Below are 13,405 nucleotides of genomic sequence, written 5' to 3' on the forward strand. Positions count from 1 at the left end.
CGTCGTCGCCGCCGGTGCGTCATGCTTACTGACGCGACAGCGTCTGTCATACACGGCCTTGCGCTGTTGCAAAGGGCCTTGTTAGTGTTCGAGCATTCGTCGCAGCTAAAGCTTGGAGTGAACGCCCGTAGACAAAGCTATACGTCAGTCCGACAGATATCTTTGTCAGGCGCGCTGTGGGGGCGACGTTTCGTAATGTAAATTAAGGAGAAACGTTGGTGTTACGTCGGTATGAATACATGGTGGAGCGACATTGGCTACCGACAGCCGCGACTGTCTTGTCATCACGGCTTGCAGGCGACCATACATACTCAACGGCCAGCACTCGAGGGGCAGTGTTCGTCTTTCTTACAACCCCCCCCTTGCCGGTCGTTGCCTCCAGGGTCATTGCCAGTGCGTCTCCGTCACCTTTCCCACATTGGTCTCGTATACTCCGCGGCTTCACCATTGTTGTTGTTGTAGGGGCAGCGCGCCACCTGTAGACACGCGTATACAAACACCGAACGAGACAAAACACAAGCACTGACGCAACACGAACGCGAGCGCGATGCAAAAACCCAAACTACTAAAACAACGACGAAAGTTCACCATTGTGTCGCTTATAGCTGCACGATCGCGCGTGCTTACTCTCGAGCGTTCCGAGACCGGACCCCCGACGTATACGGGACTCTTGTCGTGGTGCAGACGCTTAACTCGCACCCGAAGTGCACTGCTCAAACGTGCCTGCATGCTACATGGCTCTCCCTCAGCAACTTCGTCCTCCGCCAACCGACATGCCCCGAAGGCCGATGCAAGTGCGGTGCAAAGGTCACCAGTTCTCTATACGCGGCGGGTTCGTGACTCTCGAAGAAAGGGAATGGATCGAGCGTAGGCCGATGCGAAACAAGCACAGAGAGACCCGTGTTACCCTCCCGTTGCTCCCCGCTCGCTTTCCTCGGCACGTCTCGGCGAACGCGCGTTCGGAAGGAGGATCGGTATACATTTAAGGAGCGAACGCCGTTCGCCTAGCTGTTTTCGAGGGTGGCCTGTTTTTATTTGCTGCCAGATTTGCTCACCCCGCCAGCAACCGATACACACTTGCTGGTGGAAGGGAGGGGGGCGGGCATCGATACACTGCGGAAAACGTTATCGTGACCACGAGGCCTATATGGGTTTACTGCGAGCCTATAGGGAGACGACATTGCACGTAGGCTCCCTATTCGAGCCGTCAATGCAGAGTCTGCCGCGGCAAATACGTGACGGACTCTCGCGTGCTCTACTTCGGAATTCACGTGCGTGCTCGTGTGGTCCCAGCTCCTATTATAGGCAGAGCGCGCGACCCTCATTCTGCCTTTTCATTGCGGAGCACAGTCGAACGTTGCGTGTGCCTCACGGGCTGGCCCGTCTGTCGGTCCAAACGATGCATACTGTATATATACTCTGCGGATAGCTGAGGAACCCCGTCACCGCCTCCGGCGGCATAGACGTACACCAGGAAGGAGCGGGTCTCCTCAGTCGTCGCTAGGTCGCCACTTAACCTTGAAACCCAGATGGACGGAGCTCCGGTCGGCCTTCATCGAGTGCATTACTGGGATCGCCTCAAAAGGCGGCAGGTGAAGGTCTACTGGATTGTTCTTTTCGCGCCTATATGCGGTGCGAATTTCGACGGTCATTTCTGCCTCCAATGTCACCGTTTAGAACTTCTTGGGGGGCTGGTCTTCCGCCATGGCGCTTGGCTGGAGTGAACTGCAGCCGAACGCCCCCACAACGAAGTGACTGACTTGTATATACAGTCGAACTCGGATATATATATCGAATCTGAAGGGGATCCCCAAAAAGTTCGATATATAGTTAATTCTGTAGATAAAATAAAAATTTAATACAAGCATTCCCAGGGGATTTTACTGTTGTTCGTTATACCCAATAATTCGTTGTATGCGAGTTCAATATATCCGGGTTCGACTGTATAACGTAAAAAAAAAGGCGGCTATCTGTATAGCTATACGCGCGCGCTTCTTCATTCATTCAGCTCTTGGGCGGCGGTGGCACGAGTTTCGTGTCTGTATGTACGAGTGGCGTCTCCGCGCCGGCGTTCCGTTCGTTCCCGCGAAGTAACGCGGGGGTGGCCGCGGGATCGCAGTGACAGGGACGGGCCCTTGTTGTTGCTAGCGCATGGCTTCTCGTCCGCGTGCTTGCTGTCGCTGCATACAACGGGTTGCCCTTCATCCGGCGATAAGACGGCGACGTCTTGAGCGTACGTGCGAGCTTATATATCGCGACGACAATCGCGCATTCCTCTGGTAGCTCGAGACGCGTATGATTCCGAAGCTACGTAGCGTGCCCCGCAGATTGGTGTAGCAATTAAGCGGTTATACTGCACGCGACGGAAATGAGATGCGTATATGCAATTAACGCGAGCAGCGCACAGGCGCCCGTGCTTGCGTAATATGCCGGTTCGGCGCGTACCATGTGGCAGCAAACGTGATTCGGTTGCGACCGCGCTCTCTTATGACTCGGTATGGCCTGCTATCCGATGGCGCGTAATTGTTTAATGTTATGTGGTTTGTCTTCTCGGAACTGCGGTATATATGTGGTTACGAGGGACGCCGCGTACTGCGAGGCTGCGGTTTAGTTTTGACAACTATAGGTGTTCTTTATGTGCTGCACCCGAAGCATGCACGATGTACGAGTGCTCTGTTTTTTTTACATTCCGCCTCCCATCGAAATGCGCGACTGCTCCGGCCGGAAATTGCGCCCGTGACCTCGTGTTCAGCCGCAGAATGCCATAACCAATGGGATACCGCGGCTGGCAGTGATTGTTTCGGCTCGCGCATAAGTTGTTTCAGAGTCTGCGTGCTTAGTATAGGACGAGAAAGAAAAGGAAAGTCGGGGAGTTTAGCCGCTTTGCAACTGGTTTGATATATCCTACGCTATAGGGGGAGAGGCAAGCTGGAATAAAATGAAAGAGAATCTACTAGTTTCCAGTGATTTTGTTCTTTTTTCAGCTTATGAGGGCTGCTATGCTGGGCCGTGTAAGTGTAAGAATATATATATATATATATATATATATATATATATATATATATATATATAAACACTATTCGTGGCCGGAGTGTTGGCTGAGTGTCCAGTGGGAGCCTTCGTTCAACTTTTCCAAGTAGTGCGCGGGAGGTGTGGCACAATGGTGATGAGCGTGCTCGGGGGCAGATCCAGTATGCCTGGAGAACATGCGAGTTGAATGCGATGTTCTTTTTTATTATTATTTAGACTTGAAAAAAAAAACGCTGAGTTGTTGTCTCCCTTTGCTGGTAACTGCTACCCCTTTTCGCCTGATTGATAATATAGGATAAATAAGAAATTTCAAATGCTTGCATTTATTAAGGATGGAAGTCTCTCTCGAAAAGTTCTCATTGACAGTCCGTGGATGTCTGACGTAGACAGCTTCTAGATGCACGAATGAGATACAATTACACACGACACACAGTAGGGTCAAAAATCGTCACAAATTTTCACCGGTAGACACGATCGCAACTGCGATGGAGTGGCCGCTGCCATTCTCCGTGGTGGGCCTCCACCAAAAAAAAAAAAAAAATGTTACACATAGAAATCATAAGGCCTGACTCTATTTACAGGCTGTATTTACACTGAGTTGCAAGGCTCTCAACAAAACGGAGGACAGCTCGCATGCCGGACGACACCGTCCTCTTCATCGTCCTCGCTACAGCGATGACCCTTTTCTTTCGATGCCAGTAGTCTTGTAGCAATCTTATGTTTTGATTATATCGTGTTGAAAAAATGTTACCTATTGGCGTGTTTATTATTTTTTTTAATACGCACCTCTGTTGTCTTTGCAGGTGAGTGCTTGCGCTGATCTTCACATCTTCTTCGAAACCGCCCTGATGCAGGGAGGTTCGTGCAACGTGAGTGATCGACGTGGCGCGCTGTTCTGTCAAAACCGCCTGTTGGCGACATTTCCTTGCGGTACAGTGGTGAAATGTCGGCGAGAGCCGAATCTGGAAACACTGGGTGCATCACTTGAAACGATTTAGACGTCTATCTCATATAGGGCATGAGCACATATTTGCGATTTCATATAGGGAGGGCGGCTGTAGCCATTTTGCGGTCTAAACAATTGTCCGCGTTATAAAACCACCCTTTGGCACCAATAGCTCTCCGTACTGTGTGTCGCATTATAAAGCTCTCGCAGGCACTCTTCATATGCGAGGTCGCCGCGGTAACATTCTCGGGCGAGACTAATCGTGGGACCTTCCTTGGTTTCAAACAAATTTCATTGACAACGCAGAATGTAAGGGAAAAGGCCAAGATCTGGTGAACGGCAGAACCGGAAATAACTTGCCTGCTGTGATAGTATCCCTTACAAAAATGGTTCTTGAATTTCTGATTACATCTTGACATGTTTTTGATGATACATCAGAGTGTTATCATAAACTCAACACCTGATGACTTTTAACATCAAGTTGGCAGCAGTCACTCAGTAGAGAATACACATCACAATTTCTGTGGAGAAACCTATGCAGATTTGCAACTTATATTCCTGATGTATAACACTACAGACATTTAGAATCAAGTTGGCAGCAGTCACATGACCTTAATCCATATGGATTCAGGTCACGTGAAGAGTTGCTTTGTTGGACCACTGTGGTTTGGCCATGCGGCTTAGATGAAGCGACCGCGTTTTTTTTTAAAATACGAAGGAATATATGCGCCCCGTCTGTTAAACATTCAAGAAACGGAGTCTTCTTCTTTTTTTTTTTTTTTGAAATAATTCATGTGCTTGAAGTTTCACATCTGCTTGAAACATCTGTACTAGAAATACACCTTTATTCTAATCGCACGTCTACTCGAAATGGTGGATATTTATAATCGATCTTGGAAAATTTTCTTTCGTGCATGTATTCAGCACGCGTCCATAAGCACCTGTCTTTCCAGGGTGCAGGGCATCACGCATGTTTTAGCGTACCTTCTCATGTACGGATTGCAAGAAATAATGGAGCTGTTGAAGGGATAACGTCTAGCGGATGTTCGTCAGAGGATGTAGTTTCGTGAGCCGTGTCTCGCTTGCAAACTCTGTGCTCGGGGCCGTGGTACGTGACTCACTTTCAGGTGCGTGAAAGAAGGGAGATCGTCTCCTCCGCCCTTTCGAGTGAGGCAGGTAAAGAAAAAAGAACGAAGAAAAAAAAAAAAGGGGGGGGGGGGGGGGGGAGAGGACGTGCGAGCGTGCAGACGTCCTCAGCGTAACGTATTCAATGACGGTGTCAGAAAACATGTACATCTGTCGGGGGGCACAAACATTTGGTATTAGGTGTTTTTTAAGAAAAAAATTCAAGCGAGTAACGGGGCAATAAGTTCTCAATAACGCCGGTATATTACTCAAGACTGATGATAGACGTCGAGACCCAGACACGCGTTACCCCTTCATTTTGACTTGCTCGTGCTCGAACTCACGCGGATGGCGACGTGCGCATCCAAGTATACGTCTTGTTCGCATTATAAGCAGGCCGCTTTTCCTCCCCTGTTGGAATTCCCCGTACAGAAGAACCGAACGACTGCTGACTCACGTCCCGCTCTCGGGTTGTGCTCGCCCATATTTATTTGTTTACCAGAATAGTGCGCACCCTGTGGTTCGCGGGATGCTGTGTGAGTGTCACGCGTGCACATTCTGTACATAGGTGTGTCTGCAGGCGGTGATGACTACAGCTTCGCCCTCACGTTCTCTGACGCGCACACGCCCCACGCACGGTAGCTGCTCCGCTCCCCCAACCCGCGAAGGCGTTAGGCTATGCTTGGCTTTATCGACGTGACGAGCCGTGCTGGACCAACGCCTCCTGGATAGGAGACCTGTGCACTCAGCTTTATGACGCCACGCTATTTGGACCGAAGTTTCCACTGTGAACACCGGAGTGACGATAGTGGTGACGTCAAAAATCACCGCGGCTTACTCAGGAGCATTCGACCCATTAAATTCTATGGCAGTCGGGCAAAGTACCATGACGTCATGGATCAAAGTACACAGGCCTTGTGCCATCTAGGAGACACGTGGGTCAGTGGCACGAGATGACCACGCAATCCCGCTTCTTAGACAAGTCACGGACCTCTCACACTCGGCGAGGTTTGCGAAGAGGCGTGGTTGCAAACTTCGAATTTTCGCCAGGATTTGCCGCGTGCCTCGGCCAGGTGTCACGATCGGCGCGTTGACGTGCTCTCTTTGCCTGTCTCGCTCGCCGTCCCCACAGCTATCGCGTCGGTATGCTGTCAAACGCGAACCTGTCTAAGAAGGGAAAAATTACGGAAGGAATACGCAGGAGCCAGAGACAAAAGAACCGACATCTTTGTATACCTGGATGTGACGAAGAAAGACGTATTCAACGACCAAATAAAACTTTAAAAGCAAGACGTTTCGGCTTCCATACGAAAGCCTTGTTTTATGGAAGCCTTTTGTTTTTTGTTTTTTTTTTTTGCCACAATGTGGCAAAAAAAATTGCCTGTTTTGTCAAAAATATAAGTAAGAAATTATAGGGTTTTACGTGCCAAAACCACGATCGGATTATAAGGTGACGCCGTAGCGGGGGACTCCGGATTACTTTTGACCACCTGGGGGTTCTTTTGTGCACCTAAATCTAAGTACACGGGTGCTTTTGCATTTCGCCCCCATCGAAATGCGGCCGCCGTGGCCAGTATTTGATCCCGCAACCACGTGCTTAGCAGAGTACTTAGATGTGTACACACTAGACATAAATATCTAGATACAGACAGACGAATACACGAGTGGATAGAAGAATTGAGAACTTATCGCCGGACAGGTTGTTTATAGTTTATTACGGTGTGTTAAGACGCTAAATTTACAGAGTGAAATAAAACAAGCACACGAACATTGCAGAAGCACAAGGAAGTACAGGAACAATATTTCTCTTCGTTTCGCGTCTTCAAACACCGTAATAACTATGAACCAACTAGCCTAGCAACAACTAGTGATATGTTATGTATAGAAACTTGGAAATGCAGATATATTCAGAGTTGGATCGTTACATTGACGTATAGACATGTAAGCTGTTGGATATTGATCGACAAATATACGTGGTTAAAGATAGTCTGGGTGTAGGTGTATCGCTTCCAAATTTGCAAGATATTTGCGAAAACGGTAAGGTAAGACCGTACCTTTTCTTCGTGCACATTCATTGGAAGGGCAGCAGTGTATACATGCGAGTCGTGCGTGCTGCTTTGCTAGTGCATGGCGCTGCCGTTCTCTGGATGCGGCCCTGAGCACGCGATTAGACCGGCGCATCGGTGATCGTTAAAGGGGGACGCGTGCTAGCGAAGATGCATACGGCACGTCGCTTAGAGCATGCTTTCCAGATTTGCGGAAAGTGACGATGACGATGCATCTGCTGCGCGTCTTTAGAATATTGTCACCGCCACGCTTTCGGACAGCGAGAGAGGGTTGCCTATACAGAGTTACAGACACGGAATTATTATAAGATTCATCCGCGCGATAGAATAATGAACGCCGAAGGGGGTGGGGTTCTGCTCAACCACGGGTAAATGGGACAAGTAAACGTTGTCTCCCGCGTAGTAATGTCGCAGTGCCGTTCAATGCGGCGGAAACTGACGCAGACGTTGGACAATCCCGAGAAAGATAAAAACAGACCCTACGTATAACATACGAAGTTATTCGATGCTTTTATGTCGAGTGGAATTAAACAGCCTTCCTTGGAGTTGCGCCGTTACCAGTTGTGGCGAAGAACGATGGAAACGCGGGGACGCACGCCAGTTCGTCAAATCCATAACCGTCGCAAGCACTATCATTCGTCTCCGCTATGGCACCGCACGTTGTTGATGACCTAGCTGTTAACGTATTTTATTTTACTCCCCGTAACATTTTTTTTTCTTGGGTATTTCAGTCGGGCGTGCGGCGTATCGATATCGTGGTAAACTTTTCAATACCGTCCGGCACACAGGCCCTCTCGCCAACCTGAGCGAAGGACTTTCCATCGCTGACGCCGACGACCGTGATCCAGATTTCCGCCCACGGGGGAGACTGGCTGCCAGCAAACATCAACGGCGTGCCTCCGTCGTCTCGAGCGACGACAGCCGGACTCCCTCAGCTTGCGTGCGCTGCCTTGAGGACCTCCGCCGCGTCCTTCTTGTTGACCCGCTTGACCAGTGTTCTGGGACGGCGGCTGACAGATACACTGGTTGACACTTGGGACACCGCTATGTGGTTCGTTTAGAAGCAAAGAGAAAGAGAGAGATAAAGGTTTAATAATATGTCGGAGATATGCCTGGCTGATCGCCTGGCAAGGATTTCGTAGAGATACGATACCAACTAGGTAGAACGACTCTGTTCTGCTTAGTTCGTATGTTAATGTATAGGTATGGAGAGAGTGTACAAGCATTGCATTCGACCGGTGCTAACATATGGGGCAGAAACTCGGAGGTTAACAAAGAAGCTCGAGAGCAAGTTATAAGGACCGCACAAAGAGCGATGGAACGAGAAATGTTAGGCCTAACGTTAAGAGACATGCAGCAAGCGAACGGTGTGGATCAGAGAGCAAGCGGGGATGTCAGCTAGAATATTGGCTATTAAGAGAGAGAAAAAAAATGGAGCTGGGCAGGCCATGAAATGACGTAGGATGGATAACCGGTGGACCATTAGAGTTACAGAATGAATACCAAGAGAAGGGAAGCGCTGTCGAGGACGGCAGAGAACTAGGTGGGGTGATGAAGTTGGGAAATTTGCAGGCGCGAAGCTGGAATCAGCTAGCGCAAGACGGGGGTAATTGGAGGTCGCTGGTAGAGGCCTTCGTCCTGCAGTGCACATAAATATGGGATGGTGATGATGAAAAGAGGAAGAGAGAAAGATAATATAGTGTCTAATTCCAGTGGCAAAGTCTGAGAGGGCGACGCTCTCCGCTAGCGAGAACCTTACGGCGTAGAGTCGCGACGCCTCCAAATCCGCAATTTGAACGCAAATAAGCCCAGTCACCAGAGCTAAGAGGCGCAGGTTATAACGGAATGTATGCAGTTTACCCAGCGTATCTATACCCAGTGCGAGCAAAAGTGCACGACGCGATACAGCAGCTTTCTGTACATGACGTCAACAGAGGGAAGACAGGAACAAGCAGGAAGTACGTCGCCGAGAGTTCCGGTCCACTCCGCAGATTTTGGCAGATCACTCGGGGTTGCTCCGTGCAGTGATCGGGGCTTCACGTGTCATCGGAGCATGCGTCATTGGGCTTTGTATACCATTAGAGCATGGAGCCGCTGCTCCCGATCTGCTATTTGAACAGACTTGCTCAAAAGAGAGCAGAAAAATTGCCCTGGAAGTGCCCCGAATCTGCCACTGGAACTCTCTTGCCAGCTCAAAGAGCGCGAAGACCAGGAGTGCGAGCTATAGTTGGTTAAACATTGTTTCACCCGCTGCAAAAGTAGTGTCGACGTTCTATGTCTAAATCGCGGCTACGTAGCCGCCACGTTTCTGTATCTTCGCCTTCTATTCTGCGCATAGCGTCGTAGCCGGTCCTGCCTATCGTATTTGTCGCCACTTGGTCCTAGCTTGGTTTTGTGTCTGGGCCACTACAATCGCGTACAGATTCAGAAAAACAAATGGGCAAAGGAACCGATCGTGGATATCCCAAGAAGAGGCGTGGCCATTTCAGAGCGCGCGATCTCTCTCTGTATATAAATCGTCTACCGCGAACTCCATCGGGCCGTAGAGGACTCCCTCTGGCGCGTATAATAACGAGCACTTCCTGCTGAAAGTGAGCCGTGAAGGACTCGCTTGAAGTGCGTCGCTTCGAGCTGAAACGATGTGGTGTACGTGTCTGGTTTCCAGCATATGTAGCATCACAGCGACAAAGTCACTCGCCGGGAAAGGTGCGTCGTATCCTCGACACTTCTACAATCGAGGGTACCGCACGGATTATTAACGCGATGGCGTTAAGGGCCCCGTGTCGCAGAAAATCCGGCGTCGGTGTCGGCGTCGTTGGTGGAAATACTCATGCCCAACCACATCATCCCGAGAGAGAGAGAGAGAGAGAGAAACAACTTTATTTAAATAATGATCCTGCTTGGTTACTGTGGGTGGAGCCTCTCCTCCAGGGCCCCACTGGCTATTGCGGCGCGCCGAACTACCCCGACTGCATGGGCAGGCCTTTCGCGTGGCGCAAGGGTTTAGTGAACAAGTGAAAAAAAAATTGAATTTCTCAAAGAAAAATCCGTCGGAAAAACCGTAAAGTACGACTTAACCACAACCAATAGAGGTGGTAGCGTCGGATTTGAATTTGAATGGACGAGAAAAAAGCCTGATAAGCAGTCAGGGATCTTCGAATGTTATCGCGTTCCACTCTTATAGGCGAAGCTTAAGCGTTCTCCAAATTTGTTTTCTACGATTTGGCTACAGGCCTTATCAGAGGCTCTCTTTTGAGTTCCAATGCGGCCACATTATCGGAGACGTTGGACATGTTTCTCCTTGCTTTGCGTTAGTGTGCCCACTTTCTTTTATCTCTATTTGCTTTCTTCTATCCTATCAAATTTCATTCTCTCTGTGGCCCTTTCCCCAGCACGGGGTAGTTAGCCGGAATTCACACTGCATGCCTAACACTTCTTTTTTCCCGTCAATTTTTTTAATGTTCATCTCTGCTTCCTGAAGATAGCCCGCACGAACTCACGCGTTTGAGTCGGAAGCTGTAAGCAAGATACTTTGAACCGTGACGAGCTACGAATTTCGGCCAGAAAGCTCTCGAGTTATACCTGCCTACGTACACAACTCGTCTGTCTTCGGACCGAGCAGCTATAAAAGCGTGCAATGTCGGCGCAGAGCATTCCCGACGTTCGGCGTCGAGTATGGCGAGGACGAAGAAGCAACTGTCTCCGGAAAAAGGAGCGGCGCGGCTGGAAAGACGACGGGAAGCTGCTCGAGCATGGGACCCCACGACGACGTGCCTCCCCAGAGTTCCGAGCAAGGGAAGCCAAGGCTAAGCGACGGCGAAGATCCGAAGACCCCGAGTTTCGAGTAGGGGAGGACGGCGTCGCGGCAACGGTACGAAGACACTCGTCGGGAAGTAAAACCCAAGTCGAAGCCACCAGCTCCGCTGTTTCGTCAATCTTCGCGACGTTAAGTCAGTAAAGCTGCGCTGAATTGTTTTTTTTTTTACTTAGAATATTTTTATTTCATCTTTCAACCTGATCACTTGAAGCAGCATGTTACGCATATTCCTTAAAGGTACACTAAAGCAAAACAATAAATAAACTTAAACTGATCAGGTATTCTTCGAAAGCTCTGTTGTCGTTAATTACACTGCAATATGTCAATTGTTAGAAGAGAAAATGAAGCTCAAAGTAATTTTTTTTTTTTTTCATTTCCCCGCGGAACCCTAACGTTAGCACTTAAGTGTGACGTCACGACTTCTAAAGTAATTTTTCGTATTCGGGCAACGTCGGCTCAGTAAAAGTTTCCGAAACTTGCCATATTCAGTCTTGGGCTCCTTTAGAACACACTGTAGTCAATCTTTACCGCTGAAAAATTAACTGGGACCTAGAAGACGCTGTCAAAATCTATGACGTCACGGTGAGCTGGCGCGGGAACTTCAGGTGGCGTCGCCACTCATTTTCTGTGTTTTTCGTTTCTTTCTGGCTTACCAAGCGGCTTCTCGCGGTGAGAGTGGTGTTTTCGGTATTGCGGAAGGATAATCTACTGATACAGAAAAAATCAATTTTCCCCTTTAGTGTCCCTTTAACTAACATCTCGAACTCATTAAATTGCTCCTCTCTCTGTCTCACCTGTATACTGTTGTACACCTCGAAAGACTGTTTGACACTTTTTTATGGACGAAACGTTTCCACTGGGTTAGACCTTCCACAAAAAGAAAAAAAAGAAAAAGGAAAGGAACTTTCCCAAGCAAAGGCTCTCTCGTGCATCTCTATAGGTCGGCTCGCGACGTCTGTTTCTCGTACGCACCAAATCGGGTTATCGTTTCCGATAATCGTCGCTGCGGCCGGCTGCCCCTTTTACACGTCCTCTTGTATTACATCGACGCGACACGGCCTGTGCAAAACGAACGTGCCTTGTCCGAGAAATAGCCCCAGGTGACGCGAAAAGAAGAGGAAGCTTATAGAGGAACAGGGGATAAGGAAAGTGCGCCAAAGGTACTGCATACAGTGTAACGCGGCTTCGGGTACGGGCGTTCTTTCTTTTTTTTTTTTTTTCGCGCTCGCTCGACTACAACCATGCGACAAGAAGATACAGTATCCAGGCTGCCTGCGCCGATTTGCGGCCGTTTATGTAGGACGAAACAAGATTCGACCTGACTCCGTAACGGTATACCTTTGTGGCTGTTTTTCGTTCTGAAATCGAGAAAAACTCTCAGGGTGAGTTCACGTTAATGTTTGCAAAGTCGTTGGCCTAGAGAGAGAGAGAGAGAGGCAAGGTTTAGTGATAGCTGAAGAGGTTAGCCTAGCGACAGGTCTTGCATTGCTACTCCAGGTGAGATGGTCAGGTACGAAAAAAAAAAAGGGGGGGGGGGGGGGGGCGAAATAAAAGTAAGACACACACGCACATACATGCACCATCGCACATGTATTAACACAAGTTATTTACAGAGTCTCGTTGTGTGGTCTGTATCCCGCAGGAATGATATATTTTTGTTGTTGGGCGACATTGGTACGTTCTCATTAATACGAAAACATGGGAATTTTACTTAGACCTGTGCGAAGAACACATCGGCCAACTGGTGCAGTCGACATGGTCTGGATTTGCTGGCAAAGAACAAATTTAACCCGGTTATTTGTGGAAGCCATAGTAACACACTACACGGCGTTGAACGCTTTGAATCTTAGTGAGAGCTGGTTTAGATAGTTTTCCTTTTTTGCCCCCCTCTTTAGAAGCTGCAACCTGTTATGAGAGGCAAGTACTTCAAAAGTTGTCATTTGTTCCCAATCGTCGCCCAAACGTGGTGCGGATTAGAGCATCTCTGATGTGAATCTTGGTAGTTTTGGAGTCTGCGCATTAAGATGCACCCTGGTCTACAATTAAGCAACACGGCGAGCATACTTTCCTTTTTCGCTCCTTCCCGATAGTAAGAAAAAAAAGAAAAAAAAAACACGTTTTCCTTCCTACATCATCTGCGCCATCTATTGCAAATGCGTATACCCACTTCTCGTTCGGCTTGCCTGCGCTCACAACGCTTGTTATTTAGCTTGACTTAATTGTTTGATTGGCACTCCATCTAGCCTTCATTCCCATCATCTTATCTTGACACTACCATGCCACAGCTACCAGTTGTCAGAATGCTCTGCTTCTTAGCTCAAGTTCATGGATTCGGTTTGGCCAAATCCGGTTCGTAACGTGGAATAGACCGAGCTATTCGCACGACGCGCCTGCACTGTCTTTCCTAACTGGCCAGGACGG

At 48.8% G+C, this 13,405-nt stretch overlaps 1 protein-coding gene across 4 annotated transcripts in view; it reads left to right on the forward strand.

Annotated features, from left to right (window-relative positions):
* LOC119464480 (uncharacterized) overlaps positions 1-13,405 on the forward strand; it is a 187,757-nt gene that overhangs the window by 127,525 nt on the left and 46,827 nt on the right. For 3 of the 4 annotated variants that reach the window (XM_049656113.1, XM_049656112.1, XM_049656115.1), the window contains one exon: positions 3,834-3,899. The exons of the other annotated variant lie outside the window; for it this stretch is intronic. The gene's annotated coding sequence lies outside the window, so the exon portion shown is untranslated. The remainder of the gene's footprint in view (positions 1-3,833; positions 3,900-13,405) is intronic. 4 annotated transcript variants of the gene reach the window in all.

Source organism: Dermacentor silvarum, chromosome 9, assembly GCF_013339745.2.
Source record: "Dermacentor silvarum isolate Dsil-2018 chromosome 9, BIME_Dsil_1.4, whole genome shotgun sequence".
NCBI lineage: Eukaryota > Metazoa > Arthropoda > Arachnida > Ixodida > Ixodidae > Dermacentor > Dermacentor silvarum.